General features: G+C 44.5%; 1 protein-coding gene across 3 annotated transcripts in view; it reads right to left on the bottom strand.

The window, feature by feature from the left end:
* APBB2 (amyloid beta precursor protein binding family B member 2) overlaps positions 1 to 27,899 on the bottom strand; it is a 478,208-nt gene that overhangs the window by 373,812 nt on the left and 76,497 nt on the right. For all 3 annotated transcript variants that reach the window (XM_040335050.1, XM_040335048.1, XM_040335053.1), the window contains exon 2: positions 1,258 to 1,328. The gene's annotated coding sequence lies outside the window, so the exon portion shown is untranslated. The remainder of the gene's footprint in view (positions 1 to 1,257; positions 1,329 to 27,899) is intronic.

Genomic DNA, 27,899 nt, shown 5'->3' with positions numbered 1-27,899 from the left:
TATCAATAAATGATGGAAGGTCGATTAAGGTCAAATAATCTTTTGAGGTCTCTATAGAGCTCAATGCCAACCCATAGTCCTGAATGTAAGGTAGACAACAGTTAGACAGGGGGGTTGATTTACTAAAGGCACATAGACTGTTGCCCTCTGCAAGTGCAGTTGCTCCAAAGCTTAGTAAATTAGGTAAGGCGTCGCTTTGCAAAGAGTATCCAATCATGTGCAAGGGAAAAAAAATGCATTTTTGCTTGCACATGATTGGATTATGAAAGTTAGCAGAGCTTCTGCTCATTTACTAAGCTCTGGAGCAACTGCCTTTTTGCCTTTAGTAAATCAACCCTAGTGTCTTCCAGGGTTAGATGGTCAGCCGCCAGTGAAAGTAGCCTTGGTTTTTCCATATCGGCTGTGTGTTGGCGTTGTTACCAATCTGTTCTGTGTCATGTCTATGACCCCCTTCTGGGATAGTCATATGTACATGTTCACTTCCTGTGCTGAGTGTACTCTCCCAACTCAAAATCTGTTGTAGTGCCACCCAGAGTGATAAAAGTGGGGCCATAAAACTGTTTGCTAGAAAAATCATAATGGCAGCTGCTGATTCCAAGAGGCAGTGTTGACAGCATTCACAAAGATATTACTGTAGTGTTAATCAGTGGCGGCTCACCCATTAGTGGCATGGGGCACTGCTCCCCTAATCCATACGTGCCCCTCCCCCCAAAAAAATATTGAGCACCAGCCGCCACTGTTGTTAATCTATATTATTATGTACTACTCTTATTTAAAGTAGTATTTATTAAATGTGTTTCTTATAAAAAAAAAATTGGTAGACAATTAACAATCATGAAGGGTGATAATGAGCTAAAGACAATGTGGATCTCTGCTTTATACCATGCTGGAGATCCTCTTTTGAGCTGCTATAGGCATATCTAAATGCAGCAACTTCAGGGAAAGACCCAGAACAATTTTAAAGGTTTATTTTTCCCATGTAGCAAGTGAATATTTTAAATTCCCTCAGGACGAGTTTTATTCTATTGCCAAAAAAATATGATCTGTCTTCAGCTTGCTGCCACTGCAATGCATAAATGAACGGTCAATTAAACAACATCTGTGAATAAGTATGAAAATGTTTGAGGATTTTAAATTTTCCAGTTTGCTTATTCCATTTTATTACAGCATTTTATTACCGAAGGTTGTTACACTTGCACTATGTACAGCTATAAAGAACAAACTGTCAGATTCCTGCTGTGTATGATGCAATCTTACCTTCTGCCCGTTAAAAATCTTTACTGCATTTAGCTTGAGGTTTAGCTCATTTCTGCTACATGACTTGAATCCTGCAAAGGCAAAGACAAGAAAGAATCAAGAGTCCGGTAGAACAAGGAGCTGCACAACAAAAGCACCTGTCAGTCATATTCTGTCAATACCTTTTAACAGTGTTGGCTGGAAGCAGTAGAGAGCATGTTTTGTGTGAGAGTTCTCACAGTGATATAAGTGACTTTGTTAGCAATTATACAAAAGGTCATTACACAGAGAAATCGGCAGAACACAACTTGAGGTTTAGATACGGTAGCACAGCCTCTATTGGCCACATTTATCATAAAACTATGGAGATACGTAGGTGGTTTTCAATTGCTGCTTGCATTCTGGCTGCATTGAAGTGCAAAGAAATATATATCTCTATCTCTATCTCTATATATATATATATATATATATATATATATATATATATATATATATATATATATATATATATATATATATATACACACACACACACACACACACACACACACACACACACACACAGTATCTCACAGGAGTGAGTACACCCCTCACAATTTTGTAAATATTTGATTATATCTTTTCATGTGAAAACACTGAGTGCCGGTGTCTTGTCGAGCTGGTTCCTCCATCGGATAGGTTCCTGCCTCGAATGCACATGGGCGTCCAGGAGCGGGGCATGCGCTGTAGGAGGCCACGGAAATCTCCAAGCCTCAACAGTTGTCAGCTTAGACAAGCTCGATCCCGATGCCTGCTTATACAGTACACGGCGCTCTACACAGCAAGGGGCGGATGTGATATTGTGCAGTGCTTTTTTGATTGGTGATCCACGCTGCTCTATACAGCAATGGGCGGATGTGAGACGTCTAGTTTATTGAGAAAACCATCCCCCAAAAAAGGACTGCTCAATATCACATCCGCCCCTTGCTGTAAAGAGAGGTGCGGATAACCAATCAAAAAAGCACTGCACAATATCACATCCGCCCCTTGCTGTGTAGAGCGGTGTGTACTATACAGTGTATAATCAGGCATCAGGAGCGAGCGTGTCGGTAGCTGGCGAACAGCTGTTCCCGCTCAGAGTTTTCCGTCGGCTCGGATTGCGCCTGCGATATCGATAGGAGGAACCAGCTCGGCAGAACACCGGTTCACACAGGGGCAGATTCGAACTTGTAGCTGTCATTACTTTCAGTGTTTGATGCCGAATTTCCCTACACATCACTATCGCTCAATTCTGTAAGTGATTCTAATTTATTATCGCCGTTTTCTAGATGGTCTAAAACCGCATTTGATGTAGAGGGACACTTTTTTGATTGCTATGAACAATCTAATTTTCCAGGCAGAAAGAACAGTATATATAATATAAAACTGCATGCAGGGCACTGGACAAAGCATTAGAAACAAAAGGGAGGTGAAATAATTTGATACAGTAATGTAATCTGTAAGATTACAGTGTACTGTATGTGTTATGTGTTTTTCACTTTTTTAATTTGGCGCCAGACTCCGTCCCCGTACGTTGCGATGCTCGCAGGGAACGGAGCCCATGACTGTGATGGATCGAGTACACAGCCCGCGGACACAGCGGGAGGACATCCCAGGATCCTGGGGACAAGGTAAACAACTTTTCCTAGATCCTGCGATGCAATCCTGAGTGTGGCTTGGGTGTTACCGCTTTTGGTAATGAAAATTCCCCCCCGAGCCACACTTGGGATTACTGCTAGAGAGGTTAAACCACGAAAGACCTTTTTAACACTGGAAGTGATTGTTTTTTCTTGTATCTCCCCAACTTCATCCCTGACCTGTCTGGTGTGTTTTTTGGCCTTCATTGTGCTGTTTGCTCACTAAGGTTCTATAACAAATCTCTGAGGGCTTCACAGAACAGCTGTATTTATACTGAGATTAAATTATACACAGACTCTATTTACTAATTAGGTGACTTCTGAATGCAATTGGTTCCACTAGATTCTAGTTAGGGGTATCAGAAAAGGGGGCTGAATACAAATGCACGCCACACTTTTCAGATATTTATTTGTAAAAAAAAAAAATGAAAACCATTTATAATTTTCTTACCACTTCCTAATGATGTGCCACTTTGTGTTGGTCTATCACATAAAATCCCAATAAAATACATTTTTGGTTGTAACATGACAAAATGTGGAAAATGTTAAGGGCTATGAATACTTTTCAGGGCACTGTATAGTGGATAAATAAGAAAGATGTTCCCAATCTGGTGTACATGTAAGCCCATAGATACATGCCCAAAAATATGTGCACATGAAGCAGGTGGCTGGGCTGCACAGCCTCATTCGTTTCGATGGTGCAGGTGGCCTGGCTGTACCTTGCCATTGATTGTTATGGTACTGATGGCCATTTTGCCTGCAGCATTTAAATGCATGATGATGTGTGACCTGATAATCAGATCTTTGACTGGGGAGAACATACAGATATTATTCAATTAAAACAAAAATGTAGGGAGTGCGCATGCGCGGGACTTCCGGAGCAGACACGCTCTAGCTGAGCTCCGCTCGCTCCGGCCCTGGACACAGCTAAATACAGCGCCGAAAACGGGGACCGAGAGCCGCAATACCCGCGGCAGTGTTCCCTGGAGGGGGATGAACAGGCGGGCCCGAGGACAGCCGAAGAGGGGCCAATTTAAGCGCGCCGGATCGTCCGGCGGCCCGGGGCCTTCCCCTGAAGCTAGGCCGCAGCCTAAGATGGCGTCAGGACGGAGCGCCGCACGAGGCGGCGACACTTCCAGAACCCCTATGGCCAGAACGCCGAGTCAGGACAGCTTCCCGGAGTTGGTGGGGGACCCGTTCGCGTCCCAGTCCTCGGGGGATTCGGCGGCCTACAGGAGGGGTGAGTCGAATTTGCAGCGTCCGTCCCCAGGCCCCTATATGGCCCAACAGGAGGCGATAGACTCCCCGGCTTCATCCCTGGAGGGGAATATGGCGGAGTTAGCAGAGGCCATGTTCAGCCAGGCTAGCCAGCGAGGCCAGGACATTGGGATGGCTCAGATCCCTCAGTATTCTCCGGATGCTGTGCTGCTGGCCCGTTTCTCCACCATGCTGCAGCAGGAGCTAGCCAAGGCCTGTACCCTCATAACTACAGATCTCAAGAGGGACATTCACAGTTTTGGGGAACGTTTTGATCGGATGGAAACTAAAGTGGATGGCACGATTAAGAAGGTCAATCAGAACGCTGGCATGATCACTGACCTCCAAACCAGGCTGGAGGAAGCCAATAATAAAATCGAGGATTTGGAGAACCGCTCTCGCAGGTATAACGTTCGCATACGGGGCCTTCCTGAGACGTGCACGGATTTGGAGGAGGCCATGGGAGAACTCATGAAGGAACTGATACCTGACATTACTGGCCACCATATGGAGATCGACCGTATCCACAGGGCCCTGACGGCACCTCGGCAGGATGGTCTGCCGCGAGACGCGATAGCCAAGCCGCATTTTTACCGTGTTAAGGAAAAACTGATGTTGGCAGCTCGAAACAGACCGGATCTGTCGTTGCGGGGGACTCAGATACAGCTGTTCACGGACCTGGCTCCATCGACGGTCATGAAACGCAGAAATTTGAAACCTTTACTGCAGCAACTGATTAACAAGCAGATAAAATACAGGTGGTCTTTCCCGTTTAGACTGTCTTTCACCTATAAAGGTCGCCCTTATTCATTCACAACGTTCCAGGCGGGAGAAGACCTGCTCCTGGAATTAGGAATCATCTCTCGGAGCTCTCCGACCCCGTCGCCTCGACAGGATGAAGGTCGTCCCATCTCTCCGCTATGGCAGGATGTCAAGAGGCGCCAGACCAGACAGTCGCAACGAAAGACCTGAACGGGCGCCCGATTGCCTCGGTGGTTTTCTACTTGTGGTGAGACATGACAGTCTCGCCGCCACGGAAGGAGCTTGGTTGTCTTTTTGGAGCTCCCCTCCCCTGTGATCTCCCTTGTCGCGCCTTTTTGTGCGGAGGGTGTTTTTGCATTTTTGCAGTTCATAAAGAAAATAAATCTTTTTGTTTTTGTGTTTTATCTATTTTTATTTTTTAGGCTTTTACATGTTATACTGCCCCCCTGGGCCATCTGGCCCCCCCCCTGGGGTTTCGATGGATAGAACCCAGACAGGTTGGAACTCAGTATTACCATGTACTATTTCTTCTGATGGACTGCCTGGGGTTGGGGTGCTGCTGCGGGGGAGGGGGGGGGGAAGTGTTGGGAATGTTTGAGTAATTGCTTGCTTGGTTGACCTGTTTTTTCCCTCTTAGCAGGAATGTTGTTTTACCATGCAATTTATCTGTCCCAGTTGACGGCACAGGTGTGTTTGATTTTTGGGTCGGAGTGGTTGTTCATGCCACCCGATTGCAAGACTACTTGTCCTCTCAGGAGGACGGTACCCTTGCGCACTTTGTTCCGGGGATTTTTCCCGGTGGGGGTTTTTCCCCGTTTGGGTAAGATGTTGATCTGTTCTTACAGATATGTCCATTTAAAAACTAGGCCACTAGGGCCATTGCTGTTCTCTTTGCTTCTGGCTTCATTTTCTCTCACTTTCTCTTCTTTTCTTTTGGGAGCGCCGTTCCAGTCCCCGGTCCGCCTCGCATCTCCGGTGTACGCCCTGCGATCCTCAGTCTTCATTCCAGAGATGTCCTCAACTCACATGACGTCCCAAGGTAAGAGTGCTCTGCCCTACCACGATGGCTAGGTTATTTTCAACTGATTATGCGGTCATTTCTCATAATGTCCACGGATTTAACTCCCCTATCAAGAGGACTAAGGCTTTTCAGTTTTATTATAAACAGAGAGCTGATGTTCTCCTGCTACAGGAGACTCATTTCGCCAGGTCCTCATCGCCTCGTTATCTCAATACAAGGTATCCTCACTATTTCCTCTCGTGTGGTACAGAAAAGAAAGGGGGAGTAGCCATTTGTTTTTCTAAAAGAGTTCCCTTCACACCTATAACTATAGTCAAGGATAGGGAGGGGAGATACTTGATGGCGGTGGGTCGTTTACATGATCAGCTGGTCTCTTTCATCTCCTACTACGCCCCGAACGTGGGTCAGCTGGAATTTTTCCGAAATATGCTTTGGATATTACTACCTAAGGTTCAGGGACAAATAATAATGGGGGGGGATAGCAATATTCCATTGGATAGGACTATGGATAAATCGGATCCGACTAAGTCGATCTTGAGACGTCCCCCGGCCAGTAGCTGCAAGGTTGCACGTTTATTTCATTCATGTGATCTGATTGATATATGGAGGGAGTGTAATCCTTCAACGAGGGACTTTACATTTTACTCTCAGGCGCATCGATCTTTTTCTAGAATCGATCATCTGTTGGTTCGTACCCCGCTGCTCCCATATATAACTTCTGCAAAAATTTTGACTACCCCTTGGTCAGACCACTCTCCGATAAAATTGACCACCAGAGGGTTGTGGACTAAAGCCACCCCCTCGCCATGGCGCCTTAACGCTAGCTTATTGAACGACCCTACCCACTATGTAGAAATTGAGAGAGAGATACAGGCATACTTTGAAGTTAATAAATCAACTGATGCTTCCCCTGCGATCACCTGGGCGGCCCATAAGGCAACGATACGGAGAAAATTGATCCAAATAGCGAGTAAATTGAAGCGGACTCGGGAGCAAACGATTTTGCGGTTAGAGGATGATTTAGAGGCATTACTGTCTGAACAACATAGGAACCCCCAGATTGACTTGAGTTTTAAAATCGATGAGGCACGATTGGCATTGAATCTTAGCCTGACCACGCAAGCTGAAAAACACGTCAGCTGGTCCAAACATAAGTTCTATACGATGGGAGATAAACCGTCTACGCTGTTAGCAAGGAAATTAGTGCCCCGACCATACACTCCGACGCTACCGAAGCTGCGCTTACCGACCGGTCACTTCACACAAAATCCTGAACGGATCGTCCGGGAATTTTACAAATTTTACTCGTCGTATCTCCGGGGAGACGGCCTGGACCAGGCTAAGCTTGAGGCTTTCTTTCATGACCTTAAATTACCCAACCTCTCCCGGGACCATGCGGACCTGATGGACGATGCAATTACTGAGGAGGAGGTAGGAGCGGCCATTAAACTTCTGAACCCTACGAAGGCCCCTGGACCGGATGGCTTCTCGGGTCATTACTATAGAAAATATCGAGACATTCTTACCCCTCATTTATGTAGATATTTTAATGATTTACGCCGGGATGGCAAAATTCCTACACACGATAACGCAGCATTCATCCACGTCATACCGAAACCGGGCAAGGATCATGGAGATTGTGCGAATTATCGCCCGATCTCTTTGATCAATTCCGATTTAAAAATATTGACCAAAGTCCTAGCCCTGAGACTGAACACATTCCTCCCCAAATATATCCATCCGGACCAGGCTGGCTTTGTGCCTAATAGGCAGGCGTCGGACCAAACAGGTAGAATTGTTAATTTGATTTCAGCGATTCAATCTAATTGGGATGGGGAGGGTGCTAGAGGAGGTATGCTGCTTTCGTTGGACATCCAGAAAGCATTTGGTTCCCTTTCCTGGGACTATCTGTTTGAGGTGTTACGTCGATACGGATTTGGGGAGCGCTTTCTGGTTCTCCTTCGAACGCTCTACGATGCACCGACAGCCACATTGATGATTAGGGGATACCCCTCCCAATCTTTCAACATCAGACGGGGCACTAGGCAGGGATGCCCCCTGTCCCCACTCCTATTTGTCCTGGCAATAGAACCGCTAGCAATAAAAATCAGGGACAGCCAGGATGTTAGGGGGATCATCGGGGGTGGCTATGAGCATAAATGCTTGTTCTTCGCTGACGATCTATTGCTGACAATGTCCTCACCAATCACGTCCCTTCCCAACCTATATAAGATCCTTAAGCCTTTTTCGGATATTTCGGGCTTGCGAATAAACCACAGTAAATCCAGGGCTCTTAATATATCTTTGCCTAGCTCGGCTCAGTCAGCGATTGAACGAACGGTTCCATTGGGAATCCGAGACGCTTTCATATTTGGGGGTCAATCTGACCTCTTCTTTCCAGACTTTGTATAGTAAAAACTATCCAGCTCTCATTAAAAAGATAACCGAGGACCTGGCGAGATGGCGAATTCATCCACCATCGTGGTTTGGCAGACTCCACTCAATCAAGATGAATGTCTTACCGAGGATATTGTACTTATTTCGTACATTACCGGTGGCCTTGGTACGCAGTGATTTGGAGATGTTGCAGAGAAAAATCCTTGAATTCATCTGGGGAGAGAAGAGACCTAGGGTGAATAAACGCACTATGTATACTTTGAAGAGGAAGGGAGGATTGGGCTTACCTAATCTGCAGAAGTATTTTTATGCGGCCCATCTAGCCCATCTCTCCAGGTTCCACTCAAAGCGATCACAGGCGATTTGGATGACTATGGAATCCTACGCCTGCCGCCCGTTTCCTATTTCCCATATTATGTGGCTTCCGCCTAAAGACAGACCCACTATTCTATGCCCATCCTTGTCATTTTCCTTGGATGTCTGGGACAGGGTCTCTAGAACACAGAATTTCAAATCGCCCCATTCCCCATTGGCTCCTTTGTTGAGAAACCGTGCATTCACCCCGGGTCTCGATCCGGTTGCTTTTCAATGGTGGACGAACAAGGGACTGCTGCGTATAGCGGATGTTTGTGACAGGGGGAAGGTTCTATCGGAGCAGGTTATGCGGGAGAAGTATCAAATGCCATTGGTAGAATGTTATAGATATGTTCAGATAAGTCATTTTATACGAACGTTGGCCCGCCAGGGCGACCTGGAGGTTCATACCCCCATGGAGTATCTTTGCGTTCGCTATGACAGTTTACGGGGTCATATCTCTGAGTTATATGCAATGCTGATGTCTTCTTCAATTAAGCTAAATTACATGCTCCGGTGGGAAGAAGACCTGCAGGAATCTTTTGATCTAAATAAATGGTGTGAGTTGGCGGAGACAGCCTCCAAGTCCCTTATAAATACATCCATAATAGAAGCCAACTATAAAGTGTTGCTTAGATGGTATAAGGTGCTGGCTAGACTAGCCACATTTGTTCATGGGGCCGCCCCTACCTGTTTCCGGGGATGTGGTCTGGTGGGGACTGCCTATCACATCTGGTGGTCATGCCCCAAGGTCAGGAGATTTTGGATTCGGGTATATAATTTCATCTACTCATTGACCCAGTTGAACATGACTAAATCTGCAAAACAGGCTCTATTGGGCGACAGGGTGGTGGGGGCCTCTAAAGCCCAAAGGCGATTGCTTATGTTTATTTTTATATCAGCTAAAATTACGATAGCTAGAAATTGGCGCTCCGCCTCCTTGCCGCTCGAACAACTTAAAAGGAAACTGTCATGGTTAATGTTAAATGAGAGATTGACAGCACTGGTTCAGGACAAGCTGGAGATTTTCAATAAGGTTTGGGATCCATGGCTGGCTTATTTAACTAACGATCTCAGATCGCTGGAGGTGTGAGCCGCGGTTGTGGTTTTGTTTGGCGGACTCCTGGGTGCTGGCCGGTCGCTCTCTACTCTACTCTCTCTTTTCTCTACTCTTTCTTTTCTTTTTCTTATACGCTTCTGCCCATTTCTTTACACTTCCACCTTTCTCATGGAAGACTTTCAACACGGGTCTTCCCGTTCGGATAGCAAAACTGGTGGTTGGTTGGAAGTGGGGTCTCCAGGTCTGGGATCCTTGACGGGAGGGTCGTGGACCTACTAAGGTTGGGTCATTGAATAATTGGGGGGGATTGTATTCTGTGTTATACCCTGGAGTATTTTGTTATGTATTCTTTTTATTTGTCATGACAATGATGCCAAACATTGTATGGTGTTCTGTACTATGATTGAGACCTCTCAGGGGTTTATTGATACTTTCAGGATTTGTGGCGATGCTTCTGTATTGTTGTAGTATTCTTTCTTTCTTTCAATAAAAACTATTGAAATATAAAACAAAAATGTACCTTTTAAGAACAGGTTCAGTATTACAATGTGCATAACAAGGCATTTCTAACAATTAAAGGGGAGTTCCACCCACAATTTCACTTTTTAAATATAAATACCCCTGTAATACACAAGCTTAATGTAGTCTAGTAAAGTTAGTCTGTAAACTAAGGTCCGTTTTGTTAGGTTGTTACAGCATTTAGTTAGTTTATAATCTAGAAATAGACCGTGGCCATCTTAAGTGTGGGCATCATGAAGCCAGACTGTATGACTTCCTGAATTTCAGCCTTGCAGATCTCGCACATGCTCAATGCTGCACAAACGATGTAATAGGTTTCCATAGCAACGGGAGTGTCAGAGGAAGTTGCCGCCCCTTCTCTATGCAAATAGGCTATTTGCAAGGACTACTGGGATACATGATGCCTATCCCAGAAACCCTTGCAAATAGCCTTGTGACTTAATAGCCTAGGCTAATAAGGAGGAGGAAGTAATGAAGGACTACAAAATAAAGGTATTTACAAGCAACAAAATAAATAAAAATTGTCCATTCTGAACACTATGAGATTAGGGCATGCAGCACAGACAAACGTAAAAAAAATGGGTGGAACTCCACTTTAATTATAAGAGGGTATGGGCTTAAAAGGAATGGAAAAATGTATAAATCTAAAAAAAAACAAAAAAAAAAACAAACTTTGTACTAAAATGATGAATCATGTGAAAAATGTATTGCGTGTACCGTAACTGCCTCACTTATTTATTTATAGAAAATCATGTCCTTGCTGTTTAATGGTCGCTCTAACACATATAAGAAAAGAAAAGAAAAGAAATTTCAACTACAGTGTGGTTTCCACATGCCTTATAAAACTGTACATCATCATTACTTTCAAACAGTTTATTCATTTGGTTTCTTTGAAAGGCTGTTCTATTAATTTTCTGCATGCGGAAGGCAGTCGTGTTATACATCAGTATGGTGGCAATGATTGCATTAGCTTTGGGTCATATGTCCCCACAAACGTTCAGTACTTTCCAGTGTAATTGATGAATCATGTATGCAACCAAGGATGTCACGCTAAATACCTCTTCACATAGTCTAATCAATCATGGCAGTCAGTCAAAGGTCTACCATAAAATCAGTAATCTAATTTTCAACAAACACAGCAATTTTTGAATAATGATCTCTGTTTAAGATAGAAATTACTTGTGACACGAGAGGAAAACATTGACTTTAATTTGTCTTCTCACTTCCATCACAAGAACAAAACACTCAGGGCAATGAAAGATGGACAGGGGCCAATATGGACAATGGGGCTCATGTATCAAAAACACCAGTTTCTAGCTGTAAACCGATTCCAACTGTACATTTCCAGTATATTAAAAAAAAAATTAAAGATTCGGGATAAATCGGGATCTGTAAACATAGAAAGCCCAATCTACTAAAATAGATGAGTATTTTACTTCCATTACTTATTTTCTCTCTTGATACATTTCTTCAGTTCATGGACATAAGTTGTTATTTGCTTGCAGGCAGTGGACATCTAACTGCTAAAAGTCATACATTCTTATAACTCACTATTTTATCAACATTTCAAACTGAACCTCACTAAAACCCACAGTTATTGCCAACCAAGTGACCCTAATGCCAGACTATAGATTTCAACAACACTCTTCCATTAAAATTATATGGTCATTTAAAGTGAAATTAAACCCAAAAATAAAAATTGAAAGCAACACTAATGCCCCGTAAACATGATCGGAGTTTCCGATGGAAAAAGTCAGATGAACTTTTTCCATCTGATTTTCCAATCGTGTGTAGCCCCATTGGAGTTTTTTCATTGGAAATTCCAATGAATTCCATCGGAGTTTAGATATAGAACATGTTCTATATTTTTCTGATGGAATTCCGATGTGATTTGGCCGGGCAAAAGCCAGATCGTGTGTATAAGGGCTCATTTACACTTGCTTCAGCTTCAACACACATTTAGGCCTCGTACACACGACCAAGAAACTCGACGGGCGAAACACATCGAGTTCCTCGTTGAGTTCCTTGTTAGGCTTGTCGAGGAACTCGACAAGCTTGCTTTGCGTACACACAGTCAAGCCAAAATCTCCTCGTTCTCAAACGCGGTGACATACAACACATACAACGGCAGGGGAAGTTCGATTCCACTGGCTAAACTCTTGGGGCTGCTTTTGCTAATCTCATGTGTTTGCGTGTTAAATAAAAGTTTGGTAAGAGACGATTTGCACTTTTCAGTATGTTACAGCTTTAAAAATGTGTTATCTCCATTACAAATGCTACTTTTACTCCCGTCTCATACTTTAATCTGAGCAAGCGCGGGTTTCTTAGCATACAGACGTTTGAGTTTCTCGTCGAAAACCAGCCCGTCGAGGGTCTCGACGAGCCAAATCAGACTCCCGTCGAGGAAATAGAGAACTTGCTCTCTTTTTGGCTCGACAAGGTTCTCGACGAAAATGTACACACGACCGGTTTCCTCGGCAAACAAAAAAAATCTCCCAGCAAGGTTCTTACTGGTTTTTGCAGAGAAACTCGGTCGTGTGTATGAGGCCTAACACTTGCTTCAAAACATGGCTTAGACACGCTTTGTTAAAGCTCTCTAAACACTAGTCAAAGCCCCTGTCACTAAATAGTGCATGGTTAGCTTACAATCCTGTTTACACCTGCTTCAAGAATTCTACCCCATGTAGCTTTAGTGGTGCTTCAAAGCGTCTTCAAAGCCTCCATAGAAGTCAATGAAAAAGCTCACTTGAAGCCCCACTGAAGCCTCATCGAAGCCCCACGAAGCCTCACCGAAGCCCCACCAAAGCCTCATCAAAGCACCAAGCAAAAGCTAGGTGTAAACAGGACTGTAAGCTAACCATTTTATTTAGCGTAATGTTTTGAAGCAAGTGTAAACTAGCCCTTAAGCTTCAGTTTTTAATTAATTAAATAATAAACATACTCGGAATATCCGGTTCCTGACAACCCTGCCTTTTTCCTTCTCCATGTCTCTACTATCCCACTAAAATTTACAAGAAATCGTCATCCGCCATCTCCTTGACTCTGCCAAAACGTGCATTCTTCTCACTTGGAAGAGTCCACAGCCACCGACCACTGGTCTTTGGCTCAAAAATGTAGAAGACATAAACAAAATGGAGGATTTAATCCTCTGGGCATGGCATCAACATGAATGTTATTACAAAACTTACACACTGTGGAATATGTTTTTTTTTTCTGAGGAAGGGAAGGCCCTCTTTGAGAATGATACTGCTGACTGAGGACCACAACTGATTATCCATGTGAGATACAATAAGTTCTTCTGACGAGATCAACTGAACAATATCCATACCATCCTTACTCTCCTGCACCCCCTTCTCCCATCCCCCCCCCCCCCGTACCTCTAGTCTCCCCTTTTTTTTCTTCCTCCTTTTTTCCCATATACTTTGTATTTGTTCTCTATTGAAAGGGAGAGAGGAAAAAAAAGTTGTTTAGGCAGTTCCTGCTATCAAACTATGATCAGCTCTATTGCCTCGTACACACGTCCAGTTTTCCCGTTGGAAAAACTGCCATGAAAGCTTTTGGCCGGGAAAACTGGCCGTGCGTTTGCTCCATGACAGGAAAACTGCCCGGAATCCTGGCAGGAAAAATTAGAACATGTTCTTTTTTTTCCTGCCGCAATTCCCGGCGGTCTTTTTCCTGGCAGTTTCCCTATGGGAAACACTGCGGTGGAGCATACACACAGCCGGGATTCCCGGCCAAAGCTCTCACCGCAGTTTTCCCGACGAGAAAACCTCTAGTGTGTACAGGGGGAAAGTTACCGAGCAGGTTCTCGGTTTTCCCCCCCGGGATTCTAACGTACATATCTGGCTTGGCTGCGTTGTATTCTACACAATGTTGTACTGTATATCATACAATATACTTCTTTACCGTTGCTGTTTTAATGCCAAGGAATGTGTCTTTCGAATAAAATAAACGATTTGAACGATAAAATAAAATAAACATGCTCTGTGCCCCGATCCTCTTCTTTTGGGGTCACCCAGCTCGGTCCCCTAAATAGCTTCCTTTACCTCAGTGCAGTCCTCCTTCACTTACCTCATCCTTCCATTTTGATTTTGGACTACAGGAAAGTCAGTACGCCCACTAACACACAGCTCCTTTCTCTATCTGCAACGTAGAGAGCGTCCTGACTCTCCTGTAGTCCAAGGGAGGGGGCAAGCACAACACTCCACACCAGGGAGAAAGCCTTGCATTACTGTGTGGAGTTACAGGCAGAAGAAGAACAGGAAGTGAGGATTTCTCAGAAGAAATAAGGACATTTAAAAGCAAAATCGAAGGATGAGGTAAATGAAGGAGGACTGCATTAAGGTAAAGGAAGCTATTTAGGGAAAAAAAAATTGTACCTTTACAACCCCTTTAACGTTTACAATGTATACCTTTACTAAGCATGTTTCCCCATTTACAGCTATAAAAAACAATGCAATAGTTTTGGTTCTTCTTTTATCGGTGGTCATGTGACTGCTCGGTCTTCCTTTTCTATCCTTAGCTCCAAGGGCTGGGGTGGGGCTGACATCACAGGTTCTAGGAGCTTGTTCGCTTGGAGACCTCTGACATGTTTTTAGGTTGTAGGCAGGAATAAAGGTATACCTGGGAACTTGCCATCTTTTCACACAGTTCTCAGGCTTTCTTGTGCATGATGGGGGCGACTGCAATGTTACTCCTCTCAAGCAGAGCAGAGATCAATATAATTGCAAAAGGGAAGATTCTGCTTTTTCTTCACTCCAATAGCAAGGTGCAAGAGAACAGGGAGAGAAGGTGCTTGCTGAAAATACACCTTCTTCTCAGGCCCCATACACACGACCGAGTTTCTCGGCAGAATTCAGCCAGAAACTTGGTCGGAGCTGGATTCTGCCGAGAAACTCGGTCGTGTGTACACTTTTCAGCGAGGAAGCCGACGAGGAACTCGTCGGGCCGAAAAGAGAACATGTTCTCTATTTCCTCGTTGTTCAATGAGGAAAGTCGGCCCGCCGAGATCTCGGCGGCTTCCACACTGAACTCGACGAGGAACTCGATGTGTTTGGCACGTCGAGTTCCTCGGACGTGTGTACGGGGCCTCAGAGTAGGTGCCTGCTGGGGAGTTAGGATGGACTGCCCTACTTCCTCTGTCGCCTTGTCATGTGACATATCACCTAACCAGAAATGGGAAGGAGAAGCTGCCTTCATTTCTGAGTGGGCTGGTGATGTGTGAGAAGCGGTCTGAATTGTGAGTAAACATAGCGTGGGGAAAGCAACCTATCCCAAGAAATACGCTCAAAACACCATGGAGCACTTTAGCCACCCTCACCCCTCAGAGCCTTTTAGCCCACCATACTCCATTAGACACAGAGGGCCCCTTAGCGCAATGCACACCAAAAAGCGCCCCACCGCAGCCTTTCAGTTCCTCTCCTTTATCCCACCAGTGTGGATGCTAAGGTGGACCTCCTTAGACCGACACCACTGATGCAATAGCATTTTTAACCTCCTAGTGACCTCCTACCATGCCTCTGGGAGTCATGTCTGAGTCTTGCAATGCCTCATGGGGCTTTCAGTTCCTCAACAGCTGGAAGGCCATAGTTTGAAGACCCCTGCCCTAATGCAAAGAATGCATGAAAGTGAAAAATGTTTAGGCTTTAGAATCACGTTAATGCTTTGTGAACAATTAACCACACAATATTTCTGGCAAATTCAATGCCAAATCCTATTTATAAAAATGGATTAATGTTTGTGTGTTATTAGAAAATCACTAACAACTCGAATGCATATCTTTCAGATACGTAAAAAAAAAAAAAAAAAAAACGAGTGGCCCAAACAACCGATAAAACAAAAGGAAAAGGAGGCGGAAAGGAATTCTGCTGTATTCTATACACAGTGTAGCGTGAGAATGTAGCTGTAAAATAAAGCAAGGTAATATTTTTGACTGGACTTCCTGAATTTTAAGGCAACACCCTTCATGACTCTTTTTCTTATTACCTAGGAAAGAAGGGTAGGAGATGCTTACAGATCTCAGTTCTACATGAAGCAGAACGTTTCTTATTTGATTTAGACTCCATAAAGCAAAGATCATTTGATGTAATGCATTGAAACAGTCAGACAAAATAATTCCTCTTCGTATAGAAGCATTCTCTAGTGGCTGAAGCCCAAGCACCACAGCAGACATAAGCAGGTAAACAAGCTTTGCTGAATTAAGAATATTATTGGTCCACTTCTCAGTGACAATCTATTCTTTTTAACCACTTGACAACTGGGCACTTAAACACCCTTAATAACCAGACCAATTTTCAGCTTTTGGTGCTCTCACGTTTTGAATGACAATAACTCAGTCATACAACATTGTAACCAAATGAAATTTTTGTCCTTTTTTCCCACAAATAGAGCTTTCTTTTGGTGGTATTTGATCACCTCTGCGGTTTTTATTTTTTTCGCTATTAATGAAAAAAGAACGAAAATTTTGTAAAAAAATGAATTTTTCTTCATTTCTATCATATCATTTTGTAAAAAAGTAATTTTTCCTTATACATTTGGCCTAAAATGCATACTGCTACATATTTTTGGTAAAAAAAAAAAAAAAATTTGGATATTATTTAGTCTGGGTGAAAGTTATAGGGTCTACAAGCTATGGTACCAATTTCTGAAAATTGAACAATTTGATCACACCTGAATTACTGACAGCTTCTCTCATTTCTTGAGACCCTAACAAGCCAATAAAGTACAAATACCCCCCAAATGACCCCTTTTTGGAAAGTAGACATTCCAAGGTAGTTAGTAAGAGTCATAGTTAGTTTTTTGAAGTTGTCATTTGTTCCCACAATTCTTTGCAAAATTAAGATTTTTTTTTTTTTTTTTTTTTTCATACCAATATTGTCATTATAACAGGTTATTTCTCTCACATGGCATGTATATTCCACAAATGACACCCCAAAATATATTCTGCTGCTCCTCCTGAGTATGGCGATACCACATGCGTGAGACTTTTACACAGCGTGGCCACATACAGAGGCCCAACACCGAAGTAGCAACTTCAAGCATTCTAGGAGCATAAATTACACATCTAATCTCTCAACCACCTATTACACTTTTGAAGGCCCTGGAGCACCAGGACAATGGAAACGCCCACAAAGTGACCCCATTTTGGAAAGCTAACACCCCAACGTATAATCTATGAGGCATAATGAGTCTTTTGAACAGTTCATTTTTTTCCAGATGTTCTTGGAAAATGTGGAAAAAAATAAAAACGCATTTTTTTTTTACAGAAAGTTGTCCATTTATAGGATATTTCCAACACATAGCATGTACATAGAAAAAATTACACCCCAAAATATATTCTGCTGCTCCTCCTGAGTATGGCGATACCACATGTGTGAGACTTTTACACAGCGTGGCCACATACAGAGGCCCAACACCGAAGTAGCAACTTCAAGCATTCTAGGAGCATAAATTACACATCTAATCTCTCAACCACCTATTACACTTTTGAAGGCCCTGGAGCACCAGGACAATGGAAACGCCCACAAAGTGACCCCATTTTGGAAAGCTAACACCCCAACGTATAATCTATGAGGCATAATGAGTCTTTTGAACAGTTCATTTTTTTCCAGATGTTCTTGGAAAATGTGGAAAAAAATAAAAACGCATTTTTTTTTACAGAAAGTTGTCCATTTATAGGATATTTCCAACACATAGCATGTACATAGAAAAAATTACACCCCAAAATATATTCTGCTGCTCCTCCTGAGTATGGCGATACCACATGTGTGAGACTTTTACACAGCGTGGCCACATACAGAGGCCCAACACCGAAGTAGCAACTTCAAGCATTCTAGGAGCATAAATTACACATCTAATCTCTCAACCACCTATTACACTTTTGAAGGCCCTGGAGCACCAGGACAATGGAAACGCCCACAAAGTGACCCCATTTTGGAAAGCTAACACCCCAACGTATAATCTATGAGGCATAATGAGTCTTTTGAACAGTTCATTTTTTTCCAGATGTTCTTGGAAAATGTGGAAAAAAATAAAAACGCATTTTTTTTTACAGAAAGTTGTCCATTTATAGGATATTTCCAACACATAGCATGTACATAGAAAAAATTACACCCCAAAATATATTCTGCTGCTCCTCCTGAGTATGGCGATACCACATGTGTGAGACTTTTACACAGCGTGGCCACATACAGAGGCCCAACACCGAAGTAGCAACTTCAAGCATTCTAGGAGCATAAATTACACATCTAATCTCTCAACCACCTATTACACTTTTGAAGGCCCTGGAGCACCAGGACAATAGAAACGCCCACAAAGTGACCCCATTTTGGAAAGCTAACACCCCAACGTATAATCTATGAGGCATAATGAGTCTTTTGAACAGTTCATTTTTTTCCAGATGTTCTTGGAAAATGTGGAAAAAAATAAAAACGCATTTTTTTTACAGAAAGTTGTCCATTTATAGGATATTTCCAACACATAGCATGTACATAGAAAAAATTACACCCCAAAATATATTCTGCTGCTCCTCCTGAGTATGGCGATACCACATGTGTGAGACTTTTACACAGCGTGGCCACATACAGAGGCCCAACATCCAAGAAGCACCATCAGGTGTTCTAGGGACATAAATTACACATCCAATTTCCTTACAATCTATCACATTTTTGAAGGGCCTTCATATTTCTAACACAGCATGTACATACCAAGAATTACACCCTAAAATACATTCTGCTGAGTAATGGGTAAAAAAAAAGAAGATTACCTGTGGTTTTAGTAGTGCAATTGTCCACAGAAGGAGAGCCCCGATCCAGGCAGCAGGCAGGGACGTGGTCACTGGTCAGCGACAGTGAATGGAATTGTCCAGGCAGCAGGCAGGAATATTGTCCATAGTCAGTACAGTGCCAGCAGTGGCAAAATATTTGTCCTGGTAGGAACATGGTCCAAGTAGCGGGCCATGGGTAGGGGAATGGGGACAGGGGTAGAGGCTTCTCCCACCCAAATCTCTTTGAAGCCTCCGGGCAACCAGACCCTAATCCGGGAATGAGAAAACTAAAAAATTAGTTTTTTCATCCAGAAAAACAATTCTGGAGCCCCTCACATATGTGAGACCCCTGTGTTCCCACTAGTATAGCAGGGTAAAAGATCAATCCAAGGGGCAGGCAAAAAACGTGGTCAAACAGTCCAGGGTCAGTTCCAGAGCAGGCAGAGGTAGGTACAGTTTAGGGTTAGGCAAAAGAGTGGTCGTATAACAAGCCAGGGTCAGTTCCAGAGAAGGCAGAGGTATGTTTAGGGTTAGGCAAAAGAGTGGTCGTATAACAGGCCATGGTCGGTTCCGGAGAAGGCAGAAGTATGTTTAGGGTTAGGCAAAAGAGTGGTTGTATAACAGGCCATGGTCGGTTCCGGAGAAGGCAGAGGTATGAGTGCAGTGGCATAAGGGGTGTGGGGGGGGGGAAAGTACAGGAAATTAGAATTGCGTTTACCATACGTCCCTAATAATGAAGAAACGTATGGTAACGGCGGAAACATGTTCCAATACAGAGGCCTGGTTGGGAAGGACAATCGGGACAGTAATATGTGGTGTCTTTTCGAATTCCTCTTCTGGAGCACACCCGGCACCTCTTCTGATGTCTGTTGCCTGTTTCACGGGAGGGGGTTTGCTCAGGAAAGTGACGCTCGTGCAGTCTGCTCACAGAATCAGAGCGAATATTTTCCGGTGGGTTTTCAGGGTACAAAAGGGCGGTGATGACTTCTTCTTGATAGTCCAGATATGATACGGGGTTCTCGGATGATTTTTTGTAAATTACATAGGAATTGTAGAAGGCCAAACTAAAAAAATAAATGGACACTTTCTTGTACCAGTGGCGGGATTTTCTTGTGGGCAGGTAGGGTTCTAACATCTGGTCGTTGAAGTCCACTCCCCCCATGAACAAATTATAGTCATATATGCATTTTGGTTTTTGGATTGGGCCGGTTCTTTGGGGGACTTCCACGTGGGTGTCATTGTGGATTGATGAAAGCATGTGGACGTTCCGTTTGTCCCTCCACCTGACAGCCAATATCTCCTGGTTCCTCAATGCTGCAGACTCCCCTCGTCTGAGCTTTTGATCCACCAGTTTTTGCGGGAAGCCTTTCCTGTTGGGTCTTATTGTGCCACATGCTGGGGTATTCTGAAGGTAAAGACAGCGAAACAGGGGCAAGCTGGTGTAGAAATTATCCACATAAAGGTGGTATCCCTTTCCAAAGAGTGGATACATCAGATCCCAGACCACTTTTCCGCTGACTCCCATATACTCTGGACATTCAGGGGGATGCAGTTGGGAGTCCTTCCCTTCATACACCATGAAGGAGTAGAGGTACCCTGTGGCTCTGTCGCAAAGCTTGTACATTTTGACCCCATATCGGGCCCTTTTGCTGGGGATGAACTGCTTGATGCCCAGCCTGCCTGAGAATTTGACAAGGGACTCGTCCACAGATATGTTCTGGTCAGGGGTATATAATTGGGGAAATTGTTGAGCGAAAAAATTTAGAAGTGGCCGAATTTTATATAGCTTGTCAAAAGCAGGGTCATTTCGGGGGGGGCACTGGGCGTTGTCGTTAAAGTGGAGGAACCGCATAATTATTAAATATCGGGATCTTGGCATAAGGGAGGAGAAGAGTGGCATGTGGTGAATGGGTTTGGTGGACCAGTAGGAGTACAATTGGTTTTTTTTTGAAAGTGCCATAGTAAAGGTTAGGCCTAAGAACATTTTAAATTCGTCCACGGTTAGTTCTCTCCACTCAAAGGGGCGGGCATATCTGGAACCAGGGTTACTTCTTACGTACTGTTGTGCGTAGAGATTGCACTGGGCCACAATGGAGGAAAGGAAATCTTCGGTGAAAACTAAATTAAAAAAATTTATCATAGAAAAGTTTTCTGTGTTCACCTGGACACCTGGCTGGGCAGTGAAGGGGGGGATATTTGCTGCTCCGGAATTGGGGGGAAGCCACAGGGGGTTTTGAAGGCCATAGGGAAGGCTGGCATGGCCCCTATCCCTTTGGGGCTGAGATGACACCCTACTGGTGGACGGCACAGCTCTTGAGGTGGACGGCACAGCTCTTGAGGTGGACGGCACATCGCTTGGGGTGGACGGCACAGCGCTTGGAGTGGACGGCACAGCGCTTGGAGTGGACGGCACAGCGCTTGGGGTGGACGGCACATCGCTTGGGGTTGTAGGCACAGCGCTTGAGGTGGACGGCCCTGCGCGTCTGGGAGTAGGCCGCTTCTCCACGCCAGCACCCCTTTTTTTCCTGGGCACATGTTCTTCTTCAGACTCTGAATCGGACCCACTGTCTATAACGGGTTCATAGGCCGAATCAGAATCGGACAGAGACTCCTCGCTGCTCTCATCGCTCATGGCAAGTAGAAGATGTACGGCCTGCTCGCCGGTAAAGAATTTTTTTGCCATACTGGTGGCTGGTGAGGCTGTACTGCAGAGTACTGTGGTGGCACTGGTGGACACAGGTGGGCACAGGCGGCACTTATGTGCACTGTAGTGGCACGGGTGTGGCTCTGGTGGGCACAGGCGGCACTGGTGGGCACAGGCGGCACTGGTGGGCACAGGCGGCACAGGTGGCTCTGGTGGGCACAGGTGGCTCTGGTGTGCACCGATTAGCAGCACTGGTGGACACAGGCAGCACTGGTGGGCACAGGCAGCACTGGTGGGCACAGGCGGCACTGGAGGGCACAGGCGGCACTGGTGGGCGCAGGCGGCACTGGTGGGCGCAGACGGCACTGGTGGGCGCAGACGGCACTGGCGGGCGCAGACGGCACTGGCAGGCGCAGGCGGCACTGGCGGGCACAGGCGTCACTGGTGGGCACAGGCGGCACTGGTACGGCACTGTTGTGGCAATATTATAGGACTCTGGTGACTGGTGCGGCTCTGGTGACACTGGTGCGGCTCTGGTGACACTGGTGCGGCTCTGGTGACACTGATGCGGCACAGATGTGGCACTACTGGGCACAGATGTGGCACTGTTGGGCACAGATGTGGCACTGTTGGGCACAGATGGGCACAGATTGGGCACAGATTGGGCAATTTAGGCACAGATTGGGCACTTTAGGGCACAGATTGGGCACTTTAGGGCACAGATTGGGCACTTTAGGGCACTTTAGGGCACAGATTGGGCACTGATGTGACACTATGGGCAATGGAACACTCACAGTTTATCTCCTCTTCTCTCCCGCTGATACTGTGTGAGGAGAGGAGAGGAGGTAAACTTTCCCTGACCTCCTGTGTTTACATTGTGATCGCGCCGTCATTGGACGGCGCGATCACAAGGTAAATGACCGTTGTTGCTGGTCATTTACCTAGATCTGTGTAGCGCCGGGTCTCATAGACCCGGCGCGCACAGAAATTTCTGTGTGCGCGCCCGAGGCGGCGCGCATTGCTGCTTCTGCGGGGCGCCGTTTCAGAACGGCGACCCCCAGTTAAGCATCCACCTTGCCGCCGTTTCCAGACGGCGGCTGGTGGCGAAGTGGTTAAAAAGATTGCATAAGACAGATGGAATTTATTCATTCAGTAAAAAAACAGCCTAAACATGATGATTCCATTATAGGAATAGGCATCGAATGACCTTATTTCTTTTAGCTCTGAATTCTCTGCTTACCCACCTCAGAGGGCCCAGTGCCCATTAGTGCTGCCTATCAGCGCCTATCATTGTTGCCTATTAGTCTCCATAAGTGTTGCCTATCAGTGCTGCATATTAGTGCCTCCTCATCAGTGCCCATCAGTGCCACCCCATCAGTGCCGCCTTATTAGTGCCATGAATGCCTCCTATCAGTGCCCTTCAGTACAGCCTCAACAGTAACAACAGAAACTTTTTTGGGCAAAATTTGCAGTCTTTTTTAGTTTGTTTAGCAAAAAAAAAAAACACAGTGGTGATTAACCTCTTAGGGACCTTGCCTGTTTTTCAGACTTGGTGTTTACAAGAGTAAAACATTTTTTTTTGCTAGAAAATTACTTAAAACCCCCAAACATTATGGGCCAGATTCTGAGAGATCGGCGTATCTTTAGAGCGGCGTAGCGCATCTGATATGCGCTACGCCGATGTAACATAGAGAGGCTCGTACTGAATTCACAAAGCACTTGCTCCCTTTTTTGCGCCAGCATAACGTAAATGGGCCGGCGTAAGCCCGCCTAATTCAAAGTAGCAAGGCAGTGGGTGTGTAGTATTATAATGAAGCGTGCACCCAAGATACGACGGCGTAACGAGACTTACGTTGGTCGGATCAAGCAGAAATTCAGGCGTATCTGGTTTCCTGAATACAGCGCATAGATATGACGGCGCATACTACAACTTACGCAGCATATCAACAGATATGGACGTTTTTTAAATGATCCTTGGTGTGCTGGCAAATATGTGTATATGATTTGCTTTCCGGTTCCCAGCCGGTAATCGTTTCAGCACCCTTTTATTCATTGGCCATTTTTCCTGGAAGGTGTGCAATTGGAATATTTTTGAAACTATATCAACAGATACGTTGGCGTAAGTGGTCTGTGAATCCGGCCCTATATATTTATTTTTTCTAACAGCCTAGAGAATAAAATGGCGGTCATTGCAATACTTTTTGTCACACTGTATTTGCGCAGCAGTCTTACAAGCGCACTTTTTTTGGAAAAAAATCACCTTTTTGAATAAAAAAATAAGACAACAGTAAAGTTAGCCCAATGTTACCCAGAGTAAAATGATACCCAACATGTCACGCTTCAAAATTGCGCCCGCTCGTGCAATGGCGTCAAACTTTTACCCTTAAAAATCTCCATAGGCGACGTTTAAAAAAATTCTATAGGTTGCATCTTTTGAGTTAGAGAGGAGGTCTAGGACTAGAATTATTGCTCTCGCTCTAACGATTGCGGTGAACCCTCACTTGTGTGGTTTGAACACCGTTTTCATATACGGGCGCTACTCACGTATGCGTTCGCTTCTGCGCACAAGTTTGTCGGGACATGGCGCTTTAAAAAAACATTTTTTTTGTTTTCTTATTTATTTTATTAATTTTTACACAAAAAAAAAAAAAATCACTTTTATTCCTATTACAAGGAATGTAAACATCCCTTGTAATAGAAAAAAGCATGACAGGTCCTCTTAAATATGAGATCGGGGGTCAAAAAGACCTCAGATCTCATATTTACAATAAAATGCAAAAAAAATAAAATTTGTCATTTGAAAAAATGACAAGAAAATATGCCTTTAAAGCGGGGGTTCACCCCAAAAAAATGTTTTAACATTACATTCAGCCCGAGTTTTCAGAATGACAATCGGCTGTTTTTTTTTTTCATTTTATTGCCCTACATAGCGTATTTTCACCGCCGCTTCCGGGTATGTAATCTGAGGGACTGGGCGTTCCTAATTGATTGACATCCTTTCCGACCGGAGCATACATCGCGTCACGAGTTGCAGAAAGAAGCCGGACTGCGAGTCGGCTCTATATGGCGCCTGCGCACCGACATTCGGCTTCTTTCGGCAACTCGTGACGCGCTGTATGCGCCGGTCGGAAGGATGTCAATCAATTAGGAACGCCCAGTCCCGCAGATTACATACCCGGAAGCGGCGGTGAAAATACACTATGTAGGGCAATAAAATGAAAAAAAAAAAACAGCCGATTGTCATTCTGACAACTCGGCTGAATGTAATGTTAAAACATTTTTTTGGGGGTGAACCGCTTTAAGAAGTATGGGCGGAAGTGACGTTTTGACGTTGCTTCCGTCCTGCTATGCTATGGAGACAGGTGGGAGCCATCTTACCCTCACTCGTATCCCAGCCGAGCAGGAGACAGGACCCGATCGGTTCCAGTAAGCGGCAGAGGGCGCGGGAGAGCGGCGGGAGGTCGATAACAGTGATCTCGCGGCAAATCCGCCGCAGAGACCACCGTTATCGTTTAAAGGACCAGTCACTGAAAAGATGGATATCTCGGTTGTGGCAGCGGCTGCTGCCGATACCGAGATATCCATTTAAAAAATTTTTTACATGTATATACAGTGCGCGGTCCTTAAGTTGTTAAAGCCACCAAAAGGATGTCAATCAATTAGGAACGCCCAGTCCCGCAGATTACATACCCGGAAGCGGTGGTGAAAAGTGGTTAAAGTCACCAAAAGAAAGCTCTATCAGTCACAAAAAAAGGATAACCATTTTGTTTGGGTACATCATTGCATGACCGCGCAATTGTTATTCAAAATGTGACAGCGCTGAAAGCTAAAAATTGGCCTGGGAAGGAAGGGAGTGAAAGAGTCCAGTAGGCAAGTGGTTAAGGTTCACCCCATCATGAAACACATCTAGTGGTAGTGGTCAATTTCCATTTATTGAGCCTTAACCAGTCTGATACCTAAAAATAGGTACCGTATTTGCCGGCGTATAAGACGACTGGGCGTATAAGACGACCCCCTATTTTTCCAGGAAAAATGTTGGTTTTGGGATATACTCGCCGTATAAGACTACCCCCTTCCTACTAGTCTTTCTGGAAGCTAAGGGGTAGCCAGAATAACCGCTGACAGGAACAACCGCTGACAGAAACAGGCTTTTTTCAGATCTCACTGTGCCATTACATTACATGCCTCCACTGTGCCATTACATGCCTCCACTGTGCCTTTACATGCCTCCTGTGCCATCACATGCCTCCACTGTGCCATCACATGCCTCCACTGTGCCACCACATGCCTCCACTGTGCCACCCCATGCCTCCACTGTGCCGGCCAAGACGATCTCCCTACCTTACTTTCTTTTCAGATTTTGGCTTCCAGGCTGCAGGCATCCATGATTCAAAAGCCGCGCCTCCTCCTCAGACTGTTCCACGATAGGCAGAACACTAATTTTCCCAGCAGGGCCTCTGTTCAGTGTTCCGCCTATCACGGATGTCCTCTCGTCCGAGGATGAGAAGGCATCCGTGATTGGCGGAACACTGAACAGAGGCCCTGCTGGGAAAATTAATGTTCCGCCAATCGCGGAACAGTCTGAGGAGCAGGCGCGGCTTTTAAATCATGGATGCCCGCAGCCTGACGGAGACAGGTACCGGCGTATAAGACAACCCCCGACTTTGGATGTATTTTTTTGGCATGCAAAAGGTCGTCTTATAAGCCGGAAAATACGGTATCTATTCCACACTGCTGTAAATATTTACTTTAGTATTTAAAGCGGAGGTCCTCCAAAATATATATATTTTTTTATGTCAGCAGCTACAAATACTGCAGCTTCTGACTTTTAAAATATGGACACTTACCTGTCCAGCGTGCCCGCGATGACGGCACCCGAGGCCGACCCGTGCCTCGGTCCTCGGATGCTGCCGCCACCATCTTTGCTAAGGGAATCAGGAAATTAAGCCTTGCGGCTTCACTTCCCAGTCGCACTTGCGCAATCAAAATGGTCCCTCCTGTCTCCCAGAAGACAGCGGGGGACGACGGGATGTGACGTAGACCCCTGCAAATACCTGTATTATACCGAAAAGCGTAGGTTCCATTTTTGTGTGGACCTCTGCTTTAAGTTTTGAGGAAAATCATTAGCATGAGGAAAAAATGAGTGCTTGACAATATGTTTTACTGCAAATGATTGTAACCTCTGTATCAAATACTAATGAGATCATCAAATTCTGGACAATTATATTTATTTTTCAAATGTCTATTGCACCTAGAGCTGCTGCACACCTCTCTAGTGTCCTGAAATAAAGACTAAAGGCTGCATTGATTTTTTTTCATACCTACCTTTCCACTTAAAAGACAGAGAAGACTGTACAAGTAACGTGTGGATAAAAAAATCTTAAGAAGCTGGAAGATTTCCTAGTTTTTATCTTCAGTCAATGGGTAGTTGTAGTGCTAATCTATCTGCCTCTACAGTATGTTTGCTTCCTTTTTATGCTAAATAGAGCTTTATTGTCAGTTTAGGCCCATTTGCATGGTTATCATGCTTGCCGTTGGGAAGCACAATGGAAGGTTGTAATGAACTGTATAAAAATGGATCACGAAGAATGAAGAACTTCACAAAACACATAAAATATACAAGAAAACAGGAAGCTAGAGATAGTTTATGCATGCATAATGTATAAGCAATAATCCCAAAATAACATTTAGCATAGTTTGCCTGCTCCATTTGTAGACAGTATGAATTGTGCCCAACGATTTAGGACCAAAAAACTTACTGTAGCCATTACACATCTCATCCGATATTCCCTTATTGTGATACCAACATTTCTGTGTAACTCCTTGACATGCACAGTTCTGGCTATTTTGTTCAGCTATGACTTTTGATGTACCATCCCAATACGATTTCACTAATCCTCTTGGCTACATAAGCTCCTTAGAGTGCAAACTCTTTAAGTGCCATATAGCTCAGTATGTCCTATATCACATTAGTACAAAGTGAATCTTCACATTCACAGGGATTTAGGGTTATATTTATTTAGGAATACTAAGCTGGAAGGCCTTTACAGCCTATTAAGTTACCGTAATAAATGAAGGCTTTTATTCTTACAAGTACTCGGCAGCATGCTGGCTTTCTAATTATACAGTAAATGAGTCTTCCCTTGCCACACACTTCTAGAAGACAACATCTAACATCCACATGCAAATGGAAATCTTGTTGTTCACTCTGTTCTAGTTGTAAAGAATTT

Source organism: Rana temporaria, chromosome 1 (assembly GCF_905171775.1).
Source record: "Rana temporaria chromosome 1, aRanTem1.1, whole genome shotgun sequence".
Classification (NCBI taxonomy): Eukaryota; Metazoa; Chordata; class Amphibia; order Anura; family Ranidae; genus Rana; species Rana temporaria.
This window is presented reverse-complemented; position numbering and strand designations above follow the sequence as displayed.